The sequence below is a fragment of the Callospermophilus lateralis genome, unplaced genomic scaffold (assembly GCF_048772815.1).
Source record: "Callospermophilus lateralis isolate mCalLat2 unplaced genomic scaffold, mCalLat2.hap1 Scaffold_103, whole genome shotgun sequence".
NCBI classification, from domain to species: domain Eukaryota; kingdom Metazoa; phylum Chordata; class Mammalia; order Rodentia; family Sciuridae; genus Callospermophilus; species Callospermophilus lateralis.
Genome location: NW_027510486.1, coordinates 1063697 through 1087968, shown reverse-complemented (window position 1 = coordinate 1087968; position 24272 = coordinate 1063697). Strand labels below are relative to the sequence as shown.

The 24272-nt window shown below is 34.7% G+C and overlaps 1 pseudogene; it reads right to left on the bottom strand.

The window, feature by feature from the left end:
• LOC143639969 (cadherin-9-like) overlaps positions 1-24272 on the bottom strand; it is a 41829-nt pseudogene that overhangs the window by 4494 nt on the left and 13063 nt on the right.

Here is a 24272-nt window from a genome sequence, read left to right as displayed (position 1 = left end):
CACAATTCCTGGACAATGGAGGAGAGAATTATGGGTTCACTGAGCATTGAGAAGGGCATATTTTACTGAGAAGTATGAGGACACATAGCAGGATGGCGATAAGAGCTCCTGTGCTCAGGCCCGCTGAGAGGACCAAGGCCTCTGCGTTGCAGGACTGCATGTTCCCTTGATTGTCACAGGCACACACCCGAATAGTGAGTGTGCCAGTGCTGCTTTGAATAGGATAATCATTGTCAAAAATTAAAATTGGAAGTACGTAGGTGCTCATTTTGTTGCGACTCTACCCATCTTTGCGAGTCATAATTCCTGCTGTATTATCTGCGGGAGAAATTGAAAATATTTCACACTTTTGTAGTTTTTCATCTTAAGATTTCAAAGTTTTTGTTTTTAAAATTTTTTCTATTACCTTTATTGTCTACAATAGTGAAGTTTAGATTGAGAGGAAATTCTGGTACTGGCTCAAAGAAGAATTTGTGACCTCGGGGAAGGTCATCATTGTCCATAACACTGACAGTCTGAATCAGCTGAAAGCAAAACAAATGCATATATTTAACAAAACCAAACTAAAAGTAGTCATCTTTTTTAATTAAAGAAATATTTTAAATCCATGCATTCATGCTTTGAATTTTGAGTTTGTCACTAAACTTAAGAAACAAAAAAAGTCCTTTTTAGTAAACCATTCCAAGGTGTTTTGTAAAGGTTTTGTTAAAGATAATATTTAATTCATAAATGAAAATGTCTATCATTATTACTTGTCAGTGCTTCTCAATGCTTCATCATCTGTTAACTTGCCACTGAAACAATGAACTTAAAAAAATCAAACAAACAAAGATGTGATCAGTTCAATAAGTATCCTCTTTTGTCGTCTTGTAAAGCACCAGCCTATTTTATTAGTATTTGGTTCCTAACCCCTTTTGTTCACTAGAAAATGTTTTCTCAAAGGAAGAAATCATACAAGATTCCTTTTAAAAATATAACTTTTTACCACAATTCCAAATCAAGAATACTATTAATATGTTTCCAGACAAGTGAACTCTTCATCGCATAGTATCATAAAGAAAAAGATTTTACAGCTATGTGCATTATTGAAACATATTGCATATTTAATTCAGATTGTTTGCCTTTCTTTTAATGTTATTTGCAAAGATAAATACATAAAAAGAAATGCTTCTCAAGTATTGTGAAATCATTGTGGAAGTTGCAAAATTAGGACCCTCTTTGCTGAGCCATAATAATTTTGAAGTGTGCCATAAAGGAAGATGGAGCAGCAAGCACTAGTTTGGGAGGAAAATTCCAATTGAGAACTTCATAACCAAAAGGCACCAAGCTACATATCAATGTTCTGTTTTCCTCATTCTGGTTCTGCCATCTGTGTGATATGAAATTAGAGCCAGGTAATTATGCTTACTTTCAGTTTTCTCTTCTAGAAAAATAAACAGTTGTGCCATTTCCAGTTGTACTAGTCCAATATTCTGTGGTGAACTATTACTGAATTTCACAATGATTTTAAACATTTTTGTTTTTTGTGTACCTATTATAGCCATACCATCTACAACACCTAGCCAATACTCTTCTACTTTAACTTCATATTACATATGAGTTCATTCATTTTATTGATAGATTAACATGTGACCTTGTGTTTCTTTGTATGAGGCTTCTGAAAGTGCACAATTGTTAATACAAAATTAATAATCTTTTTTCCTTAGAAAATTGAAGCACAATATTTTAAAAAAATCACAAAACATTTAATATTATTGCTCAACCTCCTGATCCTGAATAATAATAATAAATCTTATTTGTAGAACTATTCTTAATCATTAAAAAATCTTGGTTCTTTAATTGCATGACTTATGTTCTTCAAATGATTTGATGGGCTTTATGTTTTAGGAACTATGTTTTATTTTTATCTTTGTTGATTTAATGAAACAGTAAGAATATATATTAAATAATCATAATTATTATCAATCATACTTTGTATCTAATTTTAGTATGCATTGTATCAGTAACTCGTATGAATCAATAAAAGATAGCACACTAATACATAAATAAGTAAAGAACACCTACTGATTCAGGTAGATTCATTTGTGGCTCCCAAAAGATAAATTCCAGTCCTAAATCATATTACCTCTAAATATGATCACAATTGGAACAAACTTTTTTGCAGATATTATCAATTAAAAATTAAATCTTACTGGATGAGTGAGAGCTCTAATTCAGTGACAGGAGTCTTCATAAAAACAGACAATTTTGAATACACAAAGATTTACATCAATAATGCAATGTAGGGCTGGGGCTGTAGCTCATTGATAGAGAGCCCACCTTGCACGTGTGAGGCATTGGGTTCAATCCTCAACACCACATAAAAATAAATAAAGATATTGTGTCCAACTACAATTAAAAAAATTTTAAAGAATACAATGTAATGATAGAGGTTGAGATTGGAAGTCCACACTCCAATGAATGTCACAACATCATGGCAACCACAAGAAGCTTGGAAGTTAAGGAAGGATCCTACCTAAAACCTTCAGAGAGAGCATAGCCTGGTGACAGATCAATATTGGACATTTAATCTCTAGAATTATGAGAAAAATTATTCTGTAGTTTCTAATCATCTAGTATGTGGTAATTTTTCATGGCAACTCCAGGAACCTGATACAAGTGTGAAGATTAAAAAAAAGCATACATTAATGAAAACATTCAGCTTAAATGAGTTTGAAGAAATTTATACTAAACTCTCATGAGATATTTAGAAGTTCACAGACATTTAAAATCTAGAGTAATCCAAGTAAACAGGCAATCATAACTGTCAGAAGAATCCCTTAAATAATATTTGAAAATATTTGGCAGCATCTATTAATATTTATAGATTAATCATTCATACTTCAAAGCTTATAACAAAGAAAAATTATACCAGTAAGTAAAAATGCATAATGTACTCTAGTACTCATTATGATGCTCTCTGAAAGAATAAGATCTTATTAAGTAAATGTCCATTAGTAGAAAAGTAGTTTAGTAAGTTTATTAATGTGTGGCCATGCTATAAAAAAATAAACATCAAATAACAGTAATCAATACTGAACTGAGAACGTGGCCATTATCATGTACCAAAGTGGAAAAAGAAAAATGTTTTTGAACTGAAATAAGCATGTAATAAATCTATGTGAATCAAAAAAGAAAAAAAAAAAACACTTCACCTTATTTATTTATTTTTCAGACATCTTATTATGCTACCAAGACTAGCCTCAAATTCAGAATCCTAGGAGGATTAGCTAGGATAATAGCTATGATTAGCTTTGATTATAGGCAGAGGCTACCATGCCTGGCTTCCATTGTAATTTTTGAGTGTATGTGAAAGGTGGAAAGTAGTTTTATCCTAGCCAGGATGCTGTAACAAAATGCTACAGACTGTGGCTTATACAAAAGAAATGTGTTTTCTCAAAGTTCTTAAAGCTGGAAGTTGGAGATCTGCTTGCCAACATGGTTGGCCTCTGGTGAGAACTGTCCTCCTGCCTTATGTTTTGCTGTCTTTTCTCTGAGTATTCACATGGCATTTCCTGGGTTTGTGAGCTCAGAGAGAAAGAGAAAACATGAGGTCCCTGGTATGGCTCCTCATAAGAGCACTTGTTATATCAGATCAACATTTCTCATGACCCCAATTAACCTTAATTATTACCTTGGAGACCCTTTCTCCAAATTCACAACCTCAACGTGTGAATGAATGGGGGGGGCCTAAACATTTAAAAATCTCAATTGAAATAAAAGAATGAGTGTTTTCTATTTTATTTTCTTAAATGGACATTGTGAAATTGTCAATGATTCTTACCATCTACCTATTATTGCCTTAAAGAAGTAACTGAAGGATGGGGATGTGGCTCAACCGGTGGCGCACTCGCCTTGCATCCATGCGGCCCGGGTTCGATCCCCAGCACCACATACAAACAAAGATGTTGTGTCTGCCAAAAACTAAAAAATAAATATTAAAATTATCTCTCTCTCTCTCTCTCTCTCTCTCTCTCTCTCTCTCTCCTCACTCTCTCTTAAAAAAAGGAAGTAACTGAATAACTCTTTAAATATACATGTAGATAGATAGGTAGATATAGAGTTGGTGGTATTAGAAAATTCTGTTTGAATAAAAATTGGGCATATTTTGCATTTCTTTAAATTACTTTAGATATATTTGAAACATTACTTTGTAATTGGAATTTACAAGTCATTAACAATTTTTTTTATTTCAATAATATGAATATTATAAATCACAAATATCATTTAGATCAAAACAAAAACTCCTGATTGAGCTATTTAAATTAGAAAAATGTAAAAAAAATAATTATCATTATTCTAGTTAAAAGAGAAAATTTTTTATTTTATACTTCACATTTATCTAATAATGTACCTCCATACTTTAATGTATATAACTCAGCCTAAATATGAATCCAAATATGAACTTTGTATATATATATAATATATATATATATATATATATATATATATATATATATATATGATATTTATTATATGTCTGGTTATAAATTTTCACTATTATATTCTATTAGATTGACAATAACAAAGAGTTTAAAAAATAATTTTGGTTAGATCAAACAGAAGTAAATAAGGAACTAGGAACAGAGTGGCATGAAAAAAATCTTACAAATAAATTAATGTCATCTGCCTTCATATAGAAAAAAAATTATTTTAAATTTATAATAATTTCACTTACCTGCCCAGGTTTTGCATTTTCACAAACGAATGTTTCATAATACATGGCAAATTTCGGAGCATGATCATTAATATCCAGAATTCTGATGAAGACTGGTATGTGGCTACTTTGTTTTGGATTATCTGCAACAAGAACATGTGTAAGATTTCAAGCTCATTTACAGAGAAGAACTAAAACCACTTGCCCATTTGTAGCTTAGCAACAGATCAGTTCTGGGGTATTCACTTTCTTAGCTGATGCTGATGAATACATCAACATGGTCCACAGGGAAAGCACAATAATAAGATGAAAATATCAATAAGAATGTACTACTCTATTTTTATAGATTGGTTAATAATTTTTTATGAGATTCGATTATGTTTCTATCCTACTCTAAATTATAAAAAATAAAATTTTAAATAAATGAGTGATTCAATAATCCTTAAACCCCAAACGTTTGAAATAATTTCTCTAAAATATTTCTCACAATGTAGCCATTCTACAGGAGAGAAAGAGTCAACTTAAGCCATTACTTGATCATTTTAGTAAAAGATAATGCATTCAGATAGATGTGTTGACAACTTACTTATTTCTGTGGCTGTAATAGTGATGTTGTGCCAAGGGGATGATTCCCAGTCAAGAGGCTTCAGAGTGAAAATAGAGCCATTTTCTGAGTGGATACTAAAAATTCGGTCCATATCAGTATTCCAATCAACAGAGTATCTGGCAGAAAAGAGACTCATAAATTCTGGCGTTATTTTAAGATTATTAGTTCTTCAAATATTTCTTAAAGTTATAGGGACTTTCCTCAATGATCTGACAAAGGCATGAAATATGAAATGCTGATAACGTTCTGGAATCTTTTTATTCTAATTTGTTATATATGACATCAGAATGCATTACAATTCAAATTACACATATAGAGGATATTTTTTCATATCTCCAGTTGTATACAAAGTAGAGTCACACCATTCGTGTCTTCATATATGTACTTAGGGTAATGATCTCCATCTCATTCCACTGTCTTTCCTGTCCCCATGCCTCCTCCCTTCCCCTTTCTCCTCTTTACTCTATCTAGAGTTCATCTAATACTCCCATGCTCCACCAACCTCTCTATGAATCAACATCCTTATATCAGAAAAAACATTTGGCATTTGGATTTTTGAGATTGGCTAACTTCACTTAGCATTATATTCTCCAACTCCATTTACCTGCAAATGTCATGATTTTATTCTCTTTTAATGCTGAATAGTATTCCATTGTGTATATATACTACATTTTCTTTATCATTCATCAACTGATGGGCACCTAGTTTGGTTCCACTGTTTAGCCATTGTGACTTTTGCTAGTATAAACATTGATGTGGCTTGGAATCTTTATCTCATAAACAATTTTATATAATTGTTTCCAGTATTACTATTGTAATAGTATGCACACTAAAGGCATTATTTATGGTTATGAATTTTTGTGCAGCTGTTAAGTGAGTTATTGTCACTTAAATCATTTATTTTACCTTAGTATTTAACATAAACATAATAGTATTGTTGAATCAGATAGAGTCAATATCATTGAGTAAATGAAATATACTCTAAAATTTAAAAAAGATGAATATGTATTCAAAGAGTACATATTAATATAGAGAAGGCTATCATAAATGCATTGTTCTTGAATGTAACATCTCAGCTGAATAAAAGGTCTTCCTCTAATCTATGCCTCAACTTATTACACATAAAAATCTAATCTCAAATACCACAGAGTTCTGTGATTTTCCCATTAAGGATAGATATGGCACATGTTATCCCAAACTTTATTTTACAGTTGCCAAAATAATGTCTCCTTTTCCAAAGAGTTTCATACCCTAATCCCCATGAATATGTTACTTTACATGGCAAAAATAACTTTGCAAGTGCGATTAAGGCTGAAAACATTGATACAGAAGATTTTTCTCAATTATGCAGATGGGTAAAAACTAATCGTAAGAGTTATTAAAAGTGAAACTGGAGGGAAGATAAAAAAAGTGGTCTAGGAAGAGGAGACAAGCAAAGAGGAGAGATTTAAGGGGTGATAAGGAAAGATTTATTGTGGATGGCTTCAAAGATGGAGGAACAAGGAATGGAATGAAGGCAACCTGTAGAATCTGGGAACAGTCTTTAAACTGACAGTCAATGATGAAACAGCAAACTTGCTCCACAACTGCAAGGGTTTGAAATCTGCCAGCCACCAGAATGGAAAGAAAACAATTTTCTCCTAGAGTCTGTGGAAAGAAACATGGTCCTGTCTACAATTACACCTTTACTCATGGTCTGGTGAGGTGCACACCATAATTTTGACCCACAGAACTACAAGAAAACAAACTTGTGTTTCTTTATTTAAGTTTTTAGTGTAGTGATATGTTCTTATTGCAGCAACAGAAAACTAATACACTCTCTAAAGATTTTTTTAAAGAGCTGTCTTAAATTCAAGATGGTAGATAGATCCAATCTTGCTATGCATGACTAGTTAAATTTGAGATTTCTGTTTCTGAGTTTTTCAGGAGCCATATAGGAAAGGGAATGTTTCTCAAACACTATCATTCACATGAATCATTGGTAGTTCTTAATAAAACAGGATTTGATAGGTTGGTGTTATAGCTCATTGGTAAACTACTTTCTTAGTATGCATGAGGCCCTGGGTTTGATCTGCAGATTGCAACAACAACAATAAACCCTAGAATTTGCAGTAGCATGTCTATTATGGGAGCTGGAATTCTGCATTTTTGACAAACTGAGGTAAATCCTATCTTGGGCAAAGCCTACATTCAAATATAGCCTATTGGATAAAGTTCTCAGAATGAAGACAGAAGAACAACCATGAAAGACAGAAAACATAAAAATCAGCATCTGGTTCAATTCTCATTTTTATATGTGTCTCATTAAAGATATTTAACAAAGGAATTCCCTTTGATTATAATATATTAGAAAACTTAGCTACCCAATTACAATTCTGTATGAGACATTCTGGCACTAACTTTGAAAAACATTATGCAGGCATGTTGGTGCATGCCTGTAATTCAGTGCTCAGGAGGATGAGACAGTAACATCACAAATTCAAAGCCAGCCTCAGCAAAAGTGAGGCACTAAGCAACTCAGTGATATTCTGTCTCTAAATAAAATACAATGTAGGGCTGGGGATGTGGCTCAGTGGTTGAGTGCCCCTGAGTAAAGTCCTTGGTACCCCTCTCCCACAAAAACCAAAAAAAATATTAATAATACATTTTTTAAGATTCTAAACATCATGAAAAGTTGGCAATTTCAATATTGTTGGACAAGAAATGTTTATTTAAATTCTACTTTTGGGGGGATGTTGTTTTAATAGAGGCTACACGAGTTGATCTATTGTTATAAAAGCTCTGCTGAACTTAAGAAATCCAAAAAGAAAATATAGATCTTGAAAAAATTTTAACAATTTAATGTAGTTCATAAAGGTTCTTTCTTTACTAGTTTATTTTAAACTATGTTAAATGAATGTTTTAAACTCAGAAATACTATTTCAAAGACAGTATTTGGGGCACTGAAAAAAACATATTGTGTTTTATCTCAAAGGTAGAATTTTGGAAAAGTTTATAGTCTCAGATTTCTTTGTACACCTTACTCCTAACTCATGGAACAGTTTAGTCACTTCTTTTCCTTTGGAAGGACTGTGCAATGGGGAAACTGAGGTGAATCCTATCCTGGACCGAAATGAAAAAACCTCCTCATTTTTTCAATAATCACTGAAATTTTCCTACATAAGAATTTGGGAGATTAAAACAAACTGATTTGATTTATGATCATTTAACAGGAAGTAGTTGTAATTCTAGAGTGGGAAACACTAAGGAGACACAGGACAATTAGAAAACTATTATATAGCAATGAACGTATAAAAGGAAATAAAGGAAACAAAACTACATCAGATTTCTAAAAATAGTTCTCTTTTACATACTTATGTGCAGTAGATCTGATTTTTAAAATCATTACCAGTACACCTAAGTTGAAGATGGCAGGTATTTCGAATTGTGTCTTCTTAAACTTTATTGATTAATTGTGCTAACAAAATTTTGAGGTTTTTTAATCCATAAGTTTCAGCATTTCTAAAATTATTTCCCAATGTAGGCTGTTTTTACCTTTGGGATTACATCTCTATTATAAGGTATTTAGGAGAAAGACAAAGAAAGTTACTGCAATATTAAGTATGCTTTATTTTTCCTTACATACACCAAATTCTATTTATGAGTAAAAGCAAACATGAAATGCACACAAGGAAAGAAAAAAAAAAAACATGACCACATCTTGTGTGGAATGAAGCAATTACAGTATCCTCTGTAGGTGCGTCTCATCATTGTTGGAAAGGTCAACAGTCAGCCATTATCTATTTCTGTCTGAATAGATCTTGAACTTTTTTTTCTACTGTTTCCATTAAGATCAAAAAGGAAAATAAAATTTTCTTTAATCCCCATGGTTACTTTCCCTAGAGATTATCATGTACAGTCTGTGAGGAAGGAATAAACAATAATTCTACCAGTATGAAAGTCAAGGTTTGACCATCTTGTAGCTTAGTAGGATCAAAATGGATGTGTTTCTGTCTGCCCCTACTCCAAGGTTTAACCTTGAAAGACATTGCTTTTTAAGTTAAGAATCATAGAGGAAAATCACTTTAACAATTTAGAAATAGCTTACTTTGTTAATGATACAGGTCTATATTTAGCAAATTTCATAAGTGCAAATGATGCCTCACTATTTGTCAAAAGCCCAAAGTAATTTTCTTTTATTTAACAGCCAAGTTCTATTTTCAACACAGAATAGGAACATTCTGGTTTACCTATTAATAATAAATACATTGGATTACAACAAACCAGCAGAAAGAGCTTGATAAACACTTAACACAGAAGAAAACCTTTCTCTCTGTCCCAGCAGATGGCCTATAATAGCAGTAATACATTATTGATTTCCCTACACTGAATGTTGAACGGTAAGTTACAAAAGAACACCGGCATAATTTTTTTTGTGTATGAATGCCTGTTCTAGAAAGATGATCCAACCATTCGATGTCAAATAACAAGTGAAATAAAGCAAAGAGAACTGAACCTGTAGCCAATCTCTAGATTCCATTTTTTGTTTTCTTTCCATTTTCATATTCTACCATTAAAAATCAAACCCATATCATATACCTGAAATTTTTTACTGAAAAAATTACAAGTAAAAAGAAAACTGAGTTAAGACAGGAGGTCAAATCAGTAATATGCTATAATAGCTTATCATTACATTATTTTTCTTTTATTGGATTCATGTTACTTCTTTCAATAAGTCAATAGAGTCCTGATATGGATCTACTCTTTCCATTCTAGCTTCTACTTATGAATTTTCCATAGCTGAGAACCATGAAATGATTAAAAACATGAATGTTTGTTATATGATGAAATTACTTATAATTCTTTTTCTCTATTTCTATGTGTTCTTTTTAGATATAGAGTCTATTTTGACTTATTTATATAAAAACATGGAATATATCTTATTCTAATTAAGATCACAGTCTTATGGATATACATAATGTTGAGATTCACTGTTATGTATTCATAGATGTACATAGGAAAGTTATGTCAGATTCACTCCACTGTCTTTCTTATTCTTATCACCACCTCTATTCCCTTAATTTCCCTTGGGTTAGTATTTATGTATCAGAGAACACACTCAACTGTTAGTTTTGGGGAATTGGCTTATTTAACTTAGTATGATAGTCACTACATCCATCTACTTATTGACAAATATCATAAAGTCATTCTTCTTTATGGCTAAGTAACAGTCTATTGTGTATAGAAACCACATTTTATTTATCCATTCATCTGTTGATGAACAACAAGGTTGGTTCCATAGCATAGCTTTTGTGAAGAGCTGCTATAAACATTAATTTGGCTATATCATTGTAGTATACTGATTTTATGTCCTTTGGATGTACACCAAGGAGTGTGATAACTAACTCAAATGGTTGTTCATTCCTAGTTCCATTCCAATACTGCTTTCCAGAGTGGTTGCACCAATTTGCAATCCAACCAGCAATGTATGAGTGTACCCTTTTCCCCACATCCTCACAAATATTTATTGTTGTTTGTCAGAATTTCCATTCTGACTCAAGTGTGATGAAATCTCAGTGTAGCTTTAATTTGCATTTCTGTAATTGCTGGAGATGTTTAACTTTTTTTTATGTTTGTTAATTATATTAATTCAGAATATTCTTTTCTAAGTTTAGTATTGTTGTTACACCATTACTATGTTACCCTCTGAAATAAAAGCACCACTATATATAAATGTACTTATGCACATATTTTTGTTTATGTTGGAATCATATATATTTTGTTGAAGCATAACAAAATTTTTGCCTTAAGTACCTTATTTTAGTTTTAACAGCAGTATAAAGGATTTCTTCAAAAAATCATTGAATTTTAAATACATTAAGCATAAAATAGGTGTGAAATGAAGCATGATGTTCTTTCAGACCTTGTCAAGCAATAATCGATTCTACAACTTGGGATAAGTAACTCCATGATAACTAATGTGGTGAAGCAGAGGTGACAACAGCTGCTAACTGTAACAAAAATTTCATGTTGCAAGTAGCATATGTATTTCAGAAAATATGTTTGATGACAGATTTACAGGGGTGGGTGTAGGAAGAAGTAGTTCCCAATATTTTCTGGAAAAATATGAATCCCCATGATGCTAATTGCAGCCTGTTTTTGCATTTAGGAAACAGTCATTTAGTCATCTTTCTAAATTGCATTAGACAAAGCAAAGACTTCTACATGGGCTTTTGATGTAACACTTGCCTAGCTCATGGGGGGCCCTGGGTTCAATCCCCAGCCCCCTGCCCCAAATTACATTGTTGACTCACTGTTGAATTAATACTGATTTTTCTTCATACTATATTTGGAGTTCTAAAGTATTTTTCCCCATATATTTACATGTTAATAGCATTCAGTCTATAATGCTTTTTTTTTTTTTACGGGGGGCAGAATTGGCAATATAATTTAAGAAATATAATTTGAGATTAATTTGTTCTTTTAATATTTTTCTTTGAAAGGCACTTTTTCAGATTTACTGGTAAAATTATTTCTCATTGTTTTTTCTCCAGGATGTGAGTTCTCTATCCAAGGCCAATATTTCTGGGAGGACTATAAACTTAAAAATGTGACAACCAATTTTTAACACTGTGAAACAAGAATACAAATTTGACTATAGATCTTTTTGACACAGAACTTTATTTTTGAAATTGTACCTTCAGTAAATTATTATATTTAGGTTAAGATTGTACATATATTTATTATATATATATATGCCTAAAATATATACAAAATATGTGTAACCTCTATATGTAATCTATATGTGTAATCATATATTGATACAGAACATGTATATGTAATCTATATATATTATAAATGTGTGATCTCATATGTATGTATTATGTGTAATCTATAATATATATATTTATATAAACTCCAAGCAATCTAAATTTTTATCAATGATGTATTATTGACATAATAGTGCATTATTTATAAAAAAAAATTACTGAGTTTGGAACATAAGTGAACACACAGAATTTAAAACATACAAAGGCGGGTGTTGTTAAGATGGCTGCGAAAGGAGTGCAGCACTCCCGTGTACTGCGTCACTGAGCAGGAAAAAGACAAGGTAGAATGGATAAAAGCTAGCTTGTTAGGAATTTCCAGCAAAATTGGGGTGCTCCGAAACCTAGAGGAAGGATTTCCATTGCATAAGGACCTGCTACTGGAGCTCAAACGCCAGAGATTTGTCCGCACGGAGGGTCACGCTGCGTATGCAGCAAATCGCCCTGCGGCCAGAGTCTGCGGCGCTCGCTGGGAAACGACGGTAAGATAACAATGCAAAGATACAGTGCTACGGATTCTGCAGGCTCCCGCAAGCTGTGCAAATACTGTACTCAGAGCTGAATTCTGGGCTTGAGACGGGGAAGGAAGCCATCCAATTCGGTTCTCCACATCGGTCAGACCACAGAGGAAGCCAGCGGCCACCATCTTGGAGAGCTGACGTCATCATCTCTGTTTTTTTTTTTTTTTTTTTTTTTTGACTGATCACAGCTCTTTCAGCTATAGATCAGCGGGGAAAACTTAAGGGCCCCTCCCAGCTCTCCTGTGAGCGCAATAGCCAGACCGAGGGCGGCACGGAGCCGGCGGGAGCCGCGGCTTCGGCGAGGGAGACGGCGGCAGCGGCGGCTGCGGCGAGGGAGACGGCAGCAGCGGCGGCTGCGGCGAGGGAGCCGGCGGGAGCTGGGGCTGCGGCAAGGGAGCCGGCGGCAGCCGGGGCAGCGGCACGGGAGCCGGCCGGAACCGGCGGGAGCCGGTGGGAGCCGCGGCGGTGCTGGCACAGGAGCCTGCGGGAACCGCGCGGCGCGGGACTCCCAGCTACCGCTCCCACCAGTGCTGACAACTGAGGTCTCTTGCACCGACTCGCCTTGGCATGGGACTCACGGCTACAGCTCCCACCGGTGCTGACAACTGAGGTCTCTTGCATCAGATACGGGGGCGTGGCTACCAGAAGGTAAGCAAGTTTGCTGGGGGTGCTCAGCCCCAAGCTCTACAAACTAAGGGCCTGAGGGAGGCAAACAAGGAGAGTGTGCCCAGGCACTAATGAAACAGCTGCTCCACGCGTGTGCAAGGTAGGCAGAACTGTGACCACCGACAAAACAGGCCCAGTGGACTGCCAGACACATCGCTCAGGTTGGGGGAGGGGCAGAGCCGCCGGGCGCCTGCAAGTTACGCAGACCTGCTAATCACCAGCAGATCAGGCCCAGCAACCGCGGAGCGGCAGAGCCACCCCCGGGCCTGCAAGGTAGGGGCACTTGCCACCCACCGGCAGGTCAGGCCCAACAAACTGCGGAGGGGCACAGCTGCCCCACGAGCCTGCTAGGTAGGCAGTACCCTGACCACCGACAGAACAGGCTCAGAGGACGGCCAGACACATCGCCCCGCCCCGGTTGGGGGAGGGGCAGAGCCGCCAGGCGCCTGCAAGGTAGGCAAACCTGCGGCTCACCAGCGTATCAGGCCCAGCAACCCGCGGAGCGGCAGAGCTACCCCCGGGCCTGCAAGGTAGGCGCACTTGACACCCATTGGCAGGTTAGGCCCAGCAACTCTCGGAGGGACACAGCTGCTCCACGCACGTGCAAGGTAGGCGGAACCGTGACCACTGACAAAACAGGCCCAGTGGCCCGCCAGATACATCGCCCCGGTTGGGGGAGGGGCAGAGCCGCCACCAGCGCCTTTTAGGTAGACAGACCTGCAACCAACAGACAGAACAGGCCTAGTGGCCAGCGGAGGGGCAAAGCCACTGCTCACGCCTGCAAGGTAGGCGGACCTGTGACCACCGAAAGAACAGGCCCATCGAAAGTACAGGCACAGCGGCCTCCCGGCGTGGTAGGCACATTGCCTCAATTGGAAGAGGGGAAGAACCACCGCCAAAGCCTGCAAGGGAGACATTGCAACCATACAAGAGCAATATAAATATATAGGGGGAAAAATCAATAACACAACAGTTTCACCAAGCAGAAAGAAACGCGATCAGTATGAAAAGACAAGGAAAGAAAGGACCACAAGCAATGCAGGTCAACTCAACTTTAGAAGAGGTAATATCTGCAGCAGATGGAATGTCAGATAAAGAATTCAGGATATACATGCTTCAGATGATCTGGAGTCTCAAGGAAGACATTAGACAGCAAAATCAGTCAATGAAAGACCACTTCGACCACTTTGACAATCAATTACATAAACAAATTCAAGAAGCAAAAGATCAATTATACAGGGAGATAGAGGTTATAAAAAACAAACAAACAGAAATCCTGGAAATGCAGGAAACAATAAACCAACTTAAAAACTCAATTGAGAATACTACCAGCAGAGTAGAACACTTAGAAGATAGAACATCAGACAATGAAGACAAAGTATTTCAACTGGAGAAGAACATAGACAGCTCAGCAAAGCTGTTAAGAAACCATGAGCAGAACATTCAAGAAATATGGGATAACATAAAGAGACCAAACTTAAGAGTCATGGGGATACAGGAAGGTACTGAGGTCCAAACCAAAGGAATGAGCAATCTATTCAACGAAATAATACGAGAAAACTTCCCAGACTTGAAGAATGAGACAGAATCCCAAATCCTAGAAGCCTACAGGACGCCGAATGTGCAAAATCATAAGAGATCCACACCTAGACACATTATAATGAAGATGCCCAACATACAGAATAAGGAGAGAATTTTAAAAGCTACAAGAGAAAGGAAGCAGATTACATTTAGGGGTAAACCAATCAGGATAACAGCTGATCTTTCAACACAGACTCTCAAAGCTAGAAGATCCTGGAATAACATATTTCAAACACTGAAAGAAAAGGGGTTCCAACCAAGAATTGTGTATCCCGCGAAATTAAGCTTCAGGATGGAAGATGAAATTAAAACCTTCCATGATAAACAAAAGTTAAAAGAATTTGCAGCTAGAAAACCATCTCTTCAAAACATCCTTGGCAAAATATTACAGGAAGAGGAAATGGAAAATATCAATGAAAACCAACAGCGGGAGGTAGTACAGTAAAGGGGGGGGGAATAATCAAAGAGGAAAACAAACCATGTTTAGTAACATAAATAAACAAATATGGCTGGAACAACAACCCATATCTCAATAATAACCCTAAATGTTAATGGCTTAAACTCACCAATTAAGAGACACAGGCTAGTAGAATGGATCACAAAACAAGACCCAACAATATGCTGCCTTCAGGAGACGCATTTGATAGGAAAAGACATACATAGACTGAAGGTGAAAGGTTGGGAAAAATCATATCACTCATATGGACTTCGGAAACAAGCAGGAGTGTCCATACTCATATCAAATAAAATAGATTTCAAGCCAAAGTTAATCAAAAGGGATGAAGAGGGACACTACATACTTCTTAAGGGAACCATACACCAACAAGACATAACAATCATAAATATATATGCCCCAAACAATGGTGCAGCTATGTTCATCAAACAAACTCTTCTCAAGTTCAAGAGTCTAATAGACCACCATACAATAATCATGGGAGACTTCAACACACCTCTCTCACCACTGGACAGATCTTCCAAACAAAAGTTGAATAAGGAAGCTGTAGAGCTTAATAACACAATTAATAACCTAGACTTAATTGACATATATAGAATATACCACCCAACATCAAGCAGTTACACTTTTTTCTCAGCAGCACATGGATCCTTCTCAAAAATAGATCATATATTATGTCACAGGGCAACTCTTAGACAATATAAAGGAGTAGAGATAATACCATGCATCTTATCTGACCATAATGGAATGAAATTGAAAATTAATGATAAAAGAAGTAAGGAAAAATCATGCATCACTTGGAGAATGAACAATAGGTTACTGAATGATCAATGGGTTATAGAAGACATCAAGGAGGAAATTAAAAAATTCTTAGAGATAAATGAAAACACAGACACAACATATCGGAATCTATGGGACACATTGAAAGCAGTTCTAAGGGGAAAATTTATTGCTTGGAGTTCATTCCTTAGAAAAAGAAAAAACCAACAAATAAATGATCTAATACTTCAACTCAAAATCCTAGAAAAAGAAGAGCAAAACAACAGCAAAAGAAGTAGAAGACAAGAAATAATTAAAATCAGAGCTGAAATTAATGAAATCGAAACGAAAGAAACAATTGAAAAAATTGACAAAACTAAAAGTTGGTTCTTTGAAAAAATAAATAAAATCGACAGACCCTTAGCCACGCTAACAAAGAGAAGAAGAGAGAGAACTCAAATTACCAGCATACGGGATGAAAAAGGCAATATCACAACAGACACTTCAGAAATACAGAAGATTATCAGAAACTATTTTGAATCCTTATACTCCAATAAAATAGAAGATAGTGAAGGCATCGATAAATTTCTTAAGTCATATGATTTGCCCAGATTGAGTCAGGAGGATATTGACAACCTAAACAGACCAATATCAATTGAGGAAATAGAAGATACCATCAAAAGACTACCAACTAAGAAAAGCCCAGGACCGGATGGGTATACAGCAGAGTTTTACAAAACCTTTAAAGAGGAACTAATACCAATACTTTTCAAGCTATTTCAGGAAATAGAAAAAGAGGGAGAACTACCAAATTCATTCTATGAGGCCAACATCACCCTGATTCCTAAACCAGACAAAGACACTTCAAAGAAAGAAAACTACAGACCAATATCTCTAATGAACCTAGATGCAAAAATCCTCAATAAACTTCTGGCGAACCGGATACAAAAACATATCAAAAAAATTGTGCACCATGATCAGGTAGGATTTATCCCTGGGATGCAAGGCTGGTTCAATATACGGAAATCAATAAATGTTATTCACCACATCAATAGACTTAAAAATAAGAACCATATGATCATCTCGATAGATGCGGAAAAAGCATTCGACAAAGTACAGCATCCCTTTATGTTCAAAACTCTAGAAAAAATAGGGATAACAGGAACATACCTCAATATTGTAAAAGCAATCTATGCCAAGCCTCAGGCTAGCATCATTCTGAATGGAGAAAAACTGAAGGCATTCCCTCTAAAATCTGGAACAAGACAGGGATGCCCTCTCTCACCACTTCTGTTCAACATAGTTCTCGAATCACTGGCCAGAGCAATTAGACAGACAAAAGAAATTAAAGGCATAAAAATAGGAAAAGAAGAACTCAAATTATCACTATTTGCAGATGACATGATTCTATACCTAGCAGACCCAAAAGGGTCTACAAAGAAACTATTAGAGCTAATAAATGAATTCAGCAAAGTGGCAGGCTATAAAATCAACACGCATAAATCAAAGGCATTCCTGTATATCAGCGACAAATCCTCTGAAATGGAAATGAGGACAACCACCCCATTCACAATATCCTCAAAAAAAAATAAAATACTTGGGAATCAACCTAACAAAAGAGGTGAAAGACTTATACAATGAAAACTACAGAACCCTAAAGAGAGAAATAGAAGAAGATCTTAGAAGATGGAAAAATATACCCTGTTCATGGATAGGTAGAAGTAACATCATCAAAATGGCGATATTACCAAAAGTTCTCTATAGGTTTAATGCAATGCCAATCAAAATCCCAGCGGCATTTCTTGTAGAAATAGAGAAAGCAATCATGAAATTCATATGGAAAAATAAAAGACCCAGAATAGCAAAAACAATGCTAAGCAGGAAGTGTGAATCAGGCGGTATAGCTATACCAGACTTCAAACTATACTACAGAGCAATAGTAACAAAAACAGCATGGTACTGGTACCAAAACAGGCGGGTGGACCAATGGTACAGAATAGAGGACACAGAAACCAATCCACAAAACTACAACTATCTTATATTCGATAAAGGGGCTAAAAGCATGCAATGGAAGAAGGATAGCATCTTCAACAAATGGTGTTGGGAAAACTGGAAATCCATTTGCAACAAAATGAAACTGAATCCCTTTCTCTCGCCATGCACAAAAGTTAACTCAAAGTGGATCAAGGAACTTGATATCAAATCAGAGACATGGCGTCTGATAGAAGAAAAAGTTGGCTATGATCTACATACTGTGGGGTCGGGCTCCAAATTCCTCAATAGGACACCCATAGCACAACAGTTAATAACTAGAATCAACAAATGGGACTTACTCAAACTAAAAAGTTTTTTCTCAGCAAAAGAAACAATAAGAGAGGTAAATAGGGAGCCTACGTCCTGGGAACAAATCTTTACTCCTCACACTTCAGACAGAGCCCTAATATCCAGAATATACAAAGAACTAAAAAAATTAGACAATGAGATAACGAATAACCCAATCAACAAATGGGCCAAGGACCTGAACAGAAATTTCTCAGAGGAGGACATACAATCAATCAACAAGTATATGAAAAAATGCTCACCATCTCTAGCAGTCAGAGAAATGCAAATCAAAACCACCCTAAGATACCATCTCACTCCAGTAAGATTGGCAGCCATTAGGAAGTCAAACAGCAACAAGTGCTGGCGAGGATGTGGGGAAAAGGGTACTCTTGTACATTGCTGGTGGGACTGCAAATTGGTGCGGCCAATTTGGAAAGCAGTATGGAGATTTCTTGGAAAGCTCGGAATGGAACCACCATTTGATCCAGCTATTCCCCTACTCGGTCTATTCCCTAAAGACCTAAAAAGAGCACACTATAGGGACACTGCTACATCCATGTTCATAGCAGCACAATTCACAATAGCAAGACTGTGGAACCAACCTAGATGCCCTTCAATAGACGAATGGATAAAAAAAAATGTGGCATTTATACACAATGGAGTATTACTCTGCATTAAGAAATGACAAAATCATAGAATTTGGAGGGAAATGGATGGCATTAGAGCAGATTATGCTAAGTGAAGCCAGCCAATCCCTTAAAAACAAATGCCAAATGTCTTCTTTGATATAAGGAGAGTAGCTAAGAACAGAGTAGGGACAAAGAGCATGAGAAGAAGATTAACATTAAACAGGGATGAGAGGTGGGAGGGAAAGGGAGAGAGAAGGGAAATTGCATGTAAATGGAAGGAGACCCTCAGGGGTATACAAAATTACATACAAGAGGAAGTGAGGGGAAAGGAGGAAAAATATAAGGGGGAGAAATGAATTACAGTAGAGGGGGTAGAGAGAGAAGAGGGGAGGGGAGGGGGGAGGGGGGATAGTAGAGGATAGGAAAGGCAGCAGAATACAACAGACACCAGAATGGCAATATGTAAATCAATTGTTGTGCAAATGATGTGATTCTGCAATCTGTATATGGGGTAAAAATGGGAGCGCATATCCCACTTGAATCAAAGTGTGAAATATGATATATCAAGAACTATGTAATGTTTTGAACAACCTACAATAAAAATTAATTAAAAAAAAATAAAATAAAACATACAAAGGCTAAAGGACTCAATGATATAAAAATGAGATAGATTGACAAATTGTTTGAATGATGGAATATTTAATAGAAGGGCAGTAAAGTAATACAGGAGTAACAGAGAATTTCATGTTTTATTTGTTACAAAATTTCCTGTGTTTTTAAAAATGAATTGCTAAACTTAAACAATTCGGGGACAATTTTTTAAATAATTTTTCATTTTTCTTTTGACAAAAATGGAATAATAGGGGATGGATTTCCCATACACACTAAACACCAAAAAAATGCAAATTGCAAGTGAACAATGATGTTTAAAAAACTGGACATTTAGAGGCTGGGGGGTGTGGCTCAGTGGTACAGTGCTTGCCTAGCATGTGTGAGATACTGGGTTCAATTCCCAGCACCACATAAAAATAAAAACAAGTAAAATAAAGGAATTGTGTCCATGTACTACAACAATATCAAAGAACAATCCACTCCATTGTATTACAAAAGAAGGAGGAGAAGGAGGAGGAAGAGGAGGAGGAGAAGAAGAAGAAGAAGAAGAAGAAGAAGAACAACAACAACAACAGAAATCAGCAATTCTTAGAGAAGGGAAGAGATGGAGGTGACCTCCTGAACTTTCACGAGTATCCTCTAGGTTCCTATAGTATTGTGAGTAGAAACCCAGAGAGGTAGAGGTAGACAACAGTGGCTAAAGTTGGCAGGAAGCACTGGAGAGAAGGCGAAGACTGAAATCTGAAGAGGATCCAACTTGGCTACAACACTATGAAGGTAAATTATCTTATGAATTAAAGGGTACACAGTATCAACTAGGAATATTAGTGGAATATTATGAACCTTGAGATAGTTTTGCTGGTTATCATACAGGATGGAAAACTATATAATTTCAAACAAACAGATATTGTGAACAATGGAGCAAAACAAGGCTTACACTAAGGGCTGCTGAGAAAGCACAAGAAAAAGTTCCAAAAGGGCTGAGCTCTTTCAACCAACTTAACTACATCAGATAAAGCTCAGGAATTTTCATAAAAATGCAAACTTAGACAACAGTAACCATGGTAAAAATCACAATGCATGCAAAAAACAGGAAAGCATGAGTGAAAAGAAAAATCTATGAATTCAAACCAACACAGAGATGACACAGTCGATAGAATTAGCTCAAAATTACATTCAAAAGATGTTTATCTGTGTTCCGTATATATATGTTCATATATGTGTGTAGTATACATATATATGTGATCTTAATAGAACATCTACAGAATAAATGACAATGCATGTACGTTAAAAAATATTCTGGGGGCTGTGGTTTTGACTCAGCAGTAGAGTGCTCATCTAGCACGTGCAAGGCTCTGGGTTCAATCCTCAGCACCACATAAAAATAAATAAAATAAAGGTATTGTGTCCAACTACAACTAAAAATAAATATTAAAAAAGATAGATATTCTGCATGGATTTAAAATTGATTAAACATTATTGAAATAATTAATGAATTTGAAGATGCTGTGGAATGTGGTATATACAAAATGACAGACACATTCATGAGACCTAATAACATTTATATTCCCTGAAGGAGAAGAAGATGGGTTAAGAAACTGAAGATTCAATGCCTAAAAATTTTCCCAGCTTCACAAAAGATATAAATTCCAAGAAATTCAATAAAGTTTAAGCAAAAAGGAAATGAAGTCCATTATTGTAAGTCATATTCCAATCAATTGAATTAAAATTACTGAAAAATTAAAAGCAGCATGAGGAACAAAAGATTCCATAAAGGAAGAAACATTATTACAGAGCAAAATATTTACCATACTGTTAGAAAACCAGCAATCTGTAATATTGTACTAATCCAAAATGGCACAAAATGAGGGAACAAGGAAAAGATGAAACAATCAGAAAAAAAGTGGCAAGATGACAAACTTAACAGTATGAAAAATCACAGTATAAACATTTCATTTAAAAGAAATAATATTAAACTGGGTTATAAAGAAAGACCATCTATCTACAATACAAGTTATATTTTAATTAAAAACAATAATTAAAAAAGAAGAAGATCACATATTAATATTAGATTGTTGTAAACACACCTAAAGCTATGCTAACAGAGAAAGTTATATCACTATGATGTATATTTAAGAAAAATGTAAAATTAATATCTCAAATAAATAACCTCATATTGTAAGTCAAAGAAACAGGGAGGGGGAAGAAAGCAAAGTATCCAAAATATAAACAGAAAAAAGAATGTAATAGTAAGACAAATGCATTGAAACAGAAATAACTGAATGGAGAAAATAGACAAAGTGTGGTAGTTAACTGTTATAAATTTTATAATATGATTTGACTAATAAAACATACACATTGTTGCCTGGTGCAGAATTTAGTGATGAGATGAAAATATTTCTGCAGAAAGGACTGTTAAGAATTGATAAAGGTTGATGAGACACCTCACCTGAGTAAATGAACAAGTAACCTTGGTGTCATGGAATAATTTACATGCCTCTTGCAACATTTATTGACTTCTTAATATGCAAATATAGAATACAAATTAGGAAAGATCCACAGACTACTGTTAAGATGTGATCTCCTTATGATTCAGAAATGCTTAATGGTCAAACAATAAGATGGTTCATTATCTAAATATGTTGAGACACTGTCATTGACAACAAATTTTAAAAAGTGGATTACTTTCATTTTAAAAAGGTACAAGTAATTATTTTTAAAATGAACATGTAGGATTTCTATCAAAAAAAATTGTTCATATCAAATGCTAAGGAGAAATGAAGGTATGACCAAACCTAGACCACATGTTTAGAAACTGGCCCAAACCATCAAAAGCAGACACTCATTAAGCATTTGTAGTTACTAATGTGGCAAACCTCTTATTTTCTTTAAAAATAGGAAGGTCCTATCAAGTTGAGACTTTAGAGGGAAAAAATGTTAACACCAATCACTGAAAAGCCAATCCATCATTCTAGTAGTACAGCCAAACTATCTCTATTTTCACTATAAGAACATTTTATTACAATTTGTTATTAGTACTATCATATACTTTGTAAATTTTTGGATAATTGCCAAATTTGTGAAGCCCTTTATCAAGTTCCAAATATATGTGATATAAAAGTAAAAAGGAAATAAGCATTTGTTTCTCTTTGAGCATTGCAAAGAAGCTGGATGCATTTTAAACACTGAATTTGAACATATTCACATATGAGGACAAAAAGGCAATAAGCATGTCCCATTTCAATAACATAAAAATTCACATTGTATTAGAAATGAACATTCTAGTACAGATAAATTAATCATAGAAAACTGTTAATTTTTCATTTTATTTAAAGGCTTTGTTTTAAATAATATGGGAATTTATTTTTTTAATATTTATTTTTTAGTTGTAGTTGGACACAATACCTTTTAAATTTATTTTTATGTGGTGCTGAGGATCAAACCCAGAGCTTCACACTTGCCAGATGAACACTCTACTGCTGAGCCACAACCCCAGTCCCTAATATGGACATTTATAATGATAAAATGTATGTATATTGATTAAAATATGAGTATACTGATATGCATACTTTTATGTATATTGATAATCATATTTTTCAGAGTAAATATTTTCTTATATAAATTTATAATTTTATAAAAATATTTTATTATATTTATTTATTTTTTATTTTTTAGTTGTATATGGACTCAATGCCTTTATTTGTTTTTATGTGGTGCTAGGATTGAACTCAGTGCCTCACATTTGTGAGGCACATGCTCTACCACTGAGCTACAACTTCAGCCCTTATAAAAATATTTTTAAGAGTAAAATATTTCTTGTATAAACTAGAATGAATCTCATAAAAATAATGTTTAATAGTACACAAAATATAAAATTTGAAAACAATCATTTACTTTTTAAATAGGGAGATTCAGTAAATGATTTTTCTACTCAACCTAAAACTAACCAAATTTTAAGCTCTAGTTATAATTTGCAGAATAAAATATTCTAGAATAATTCTTGGTTACAAAGTTTAACATGTTCAATTGTATATTAATGCCAATAACTAATAGAATTTTTACCAGAATATATTTTGTGCAGCAATATTACTTTGCAAATTGACACATTTGGAAAGTCCTAAAATAAAAACTAGGTAATACATATATTCATTAATATTCTATGTGTAAAGGATGGCATAAAAACATCTAACCAATTATTTTTCTTAAGAGTAAAATTTAAAGAAAAATGAAATTATAGGTATTTTACTAGCCACATATTTAAATGGAAAAGGTATTATTTATCTACATCTTCTGTCACTTCTAACTTCCTCTATATATCTACACATCAGCACCCTTCTGTCCTATTCATAGTTATTTAGGTATCAATTACATTCCCATTCTCCTTAAGAAAATTTTTTTCTAAGAATCATTGAAGTTTTTCTTATGTAAATTTATAATTTTATAAATATATTTTATTATATTTATTTATTTTATTGACATTAAAGTTATTCTTTTTTAAAGCTTGAAACAATGAATATAATATTGAAATATTGGGAAAGCATTATAGTCTGCTAGTTGTTAGTACTTTAACCTTTCCATTGACTTATATATCATTATTTCTTTAGTAATTCTGTAGTGTA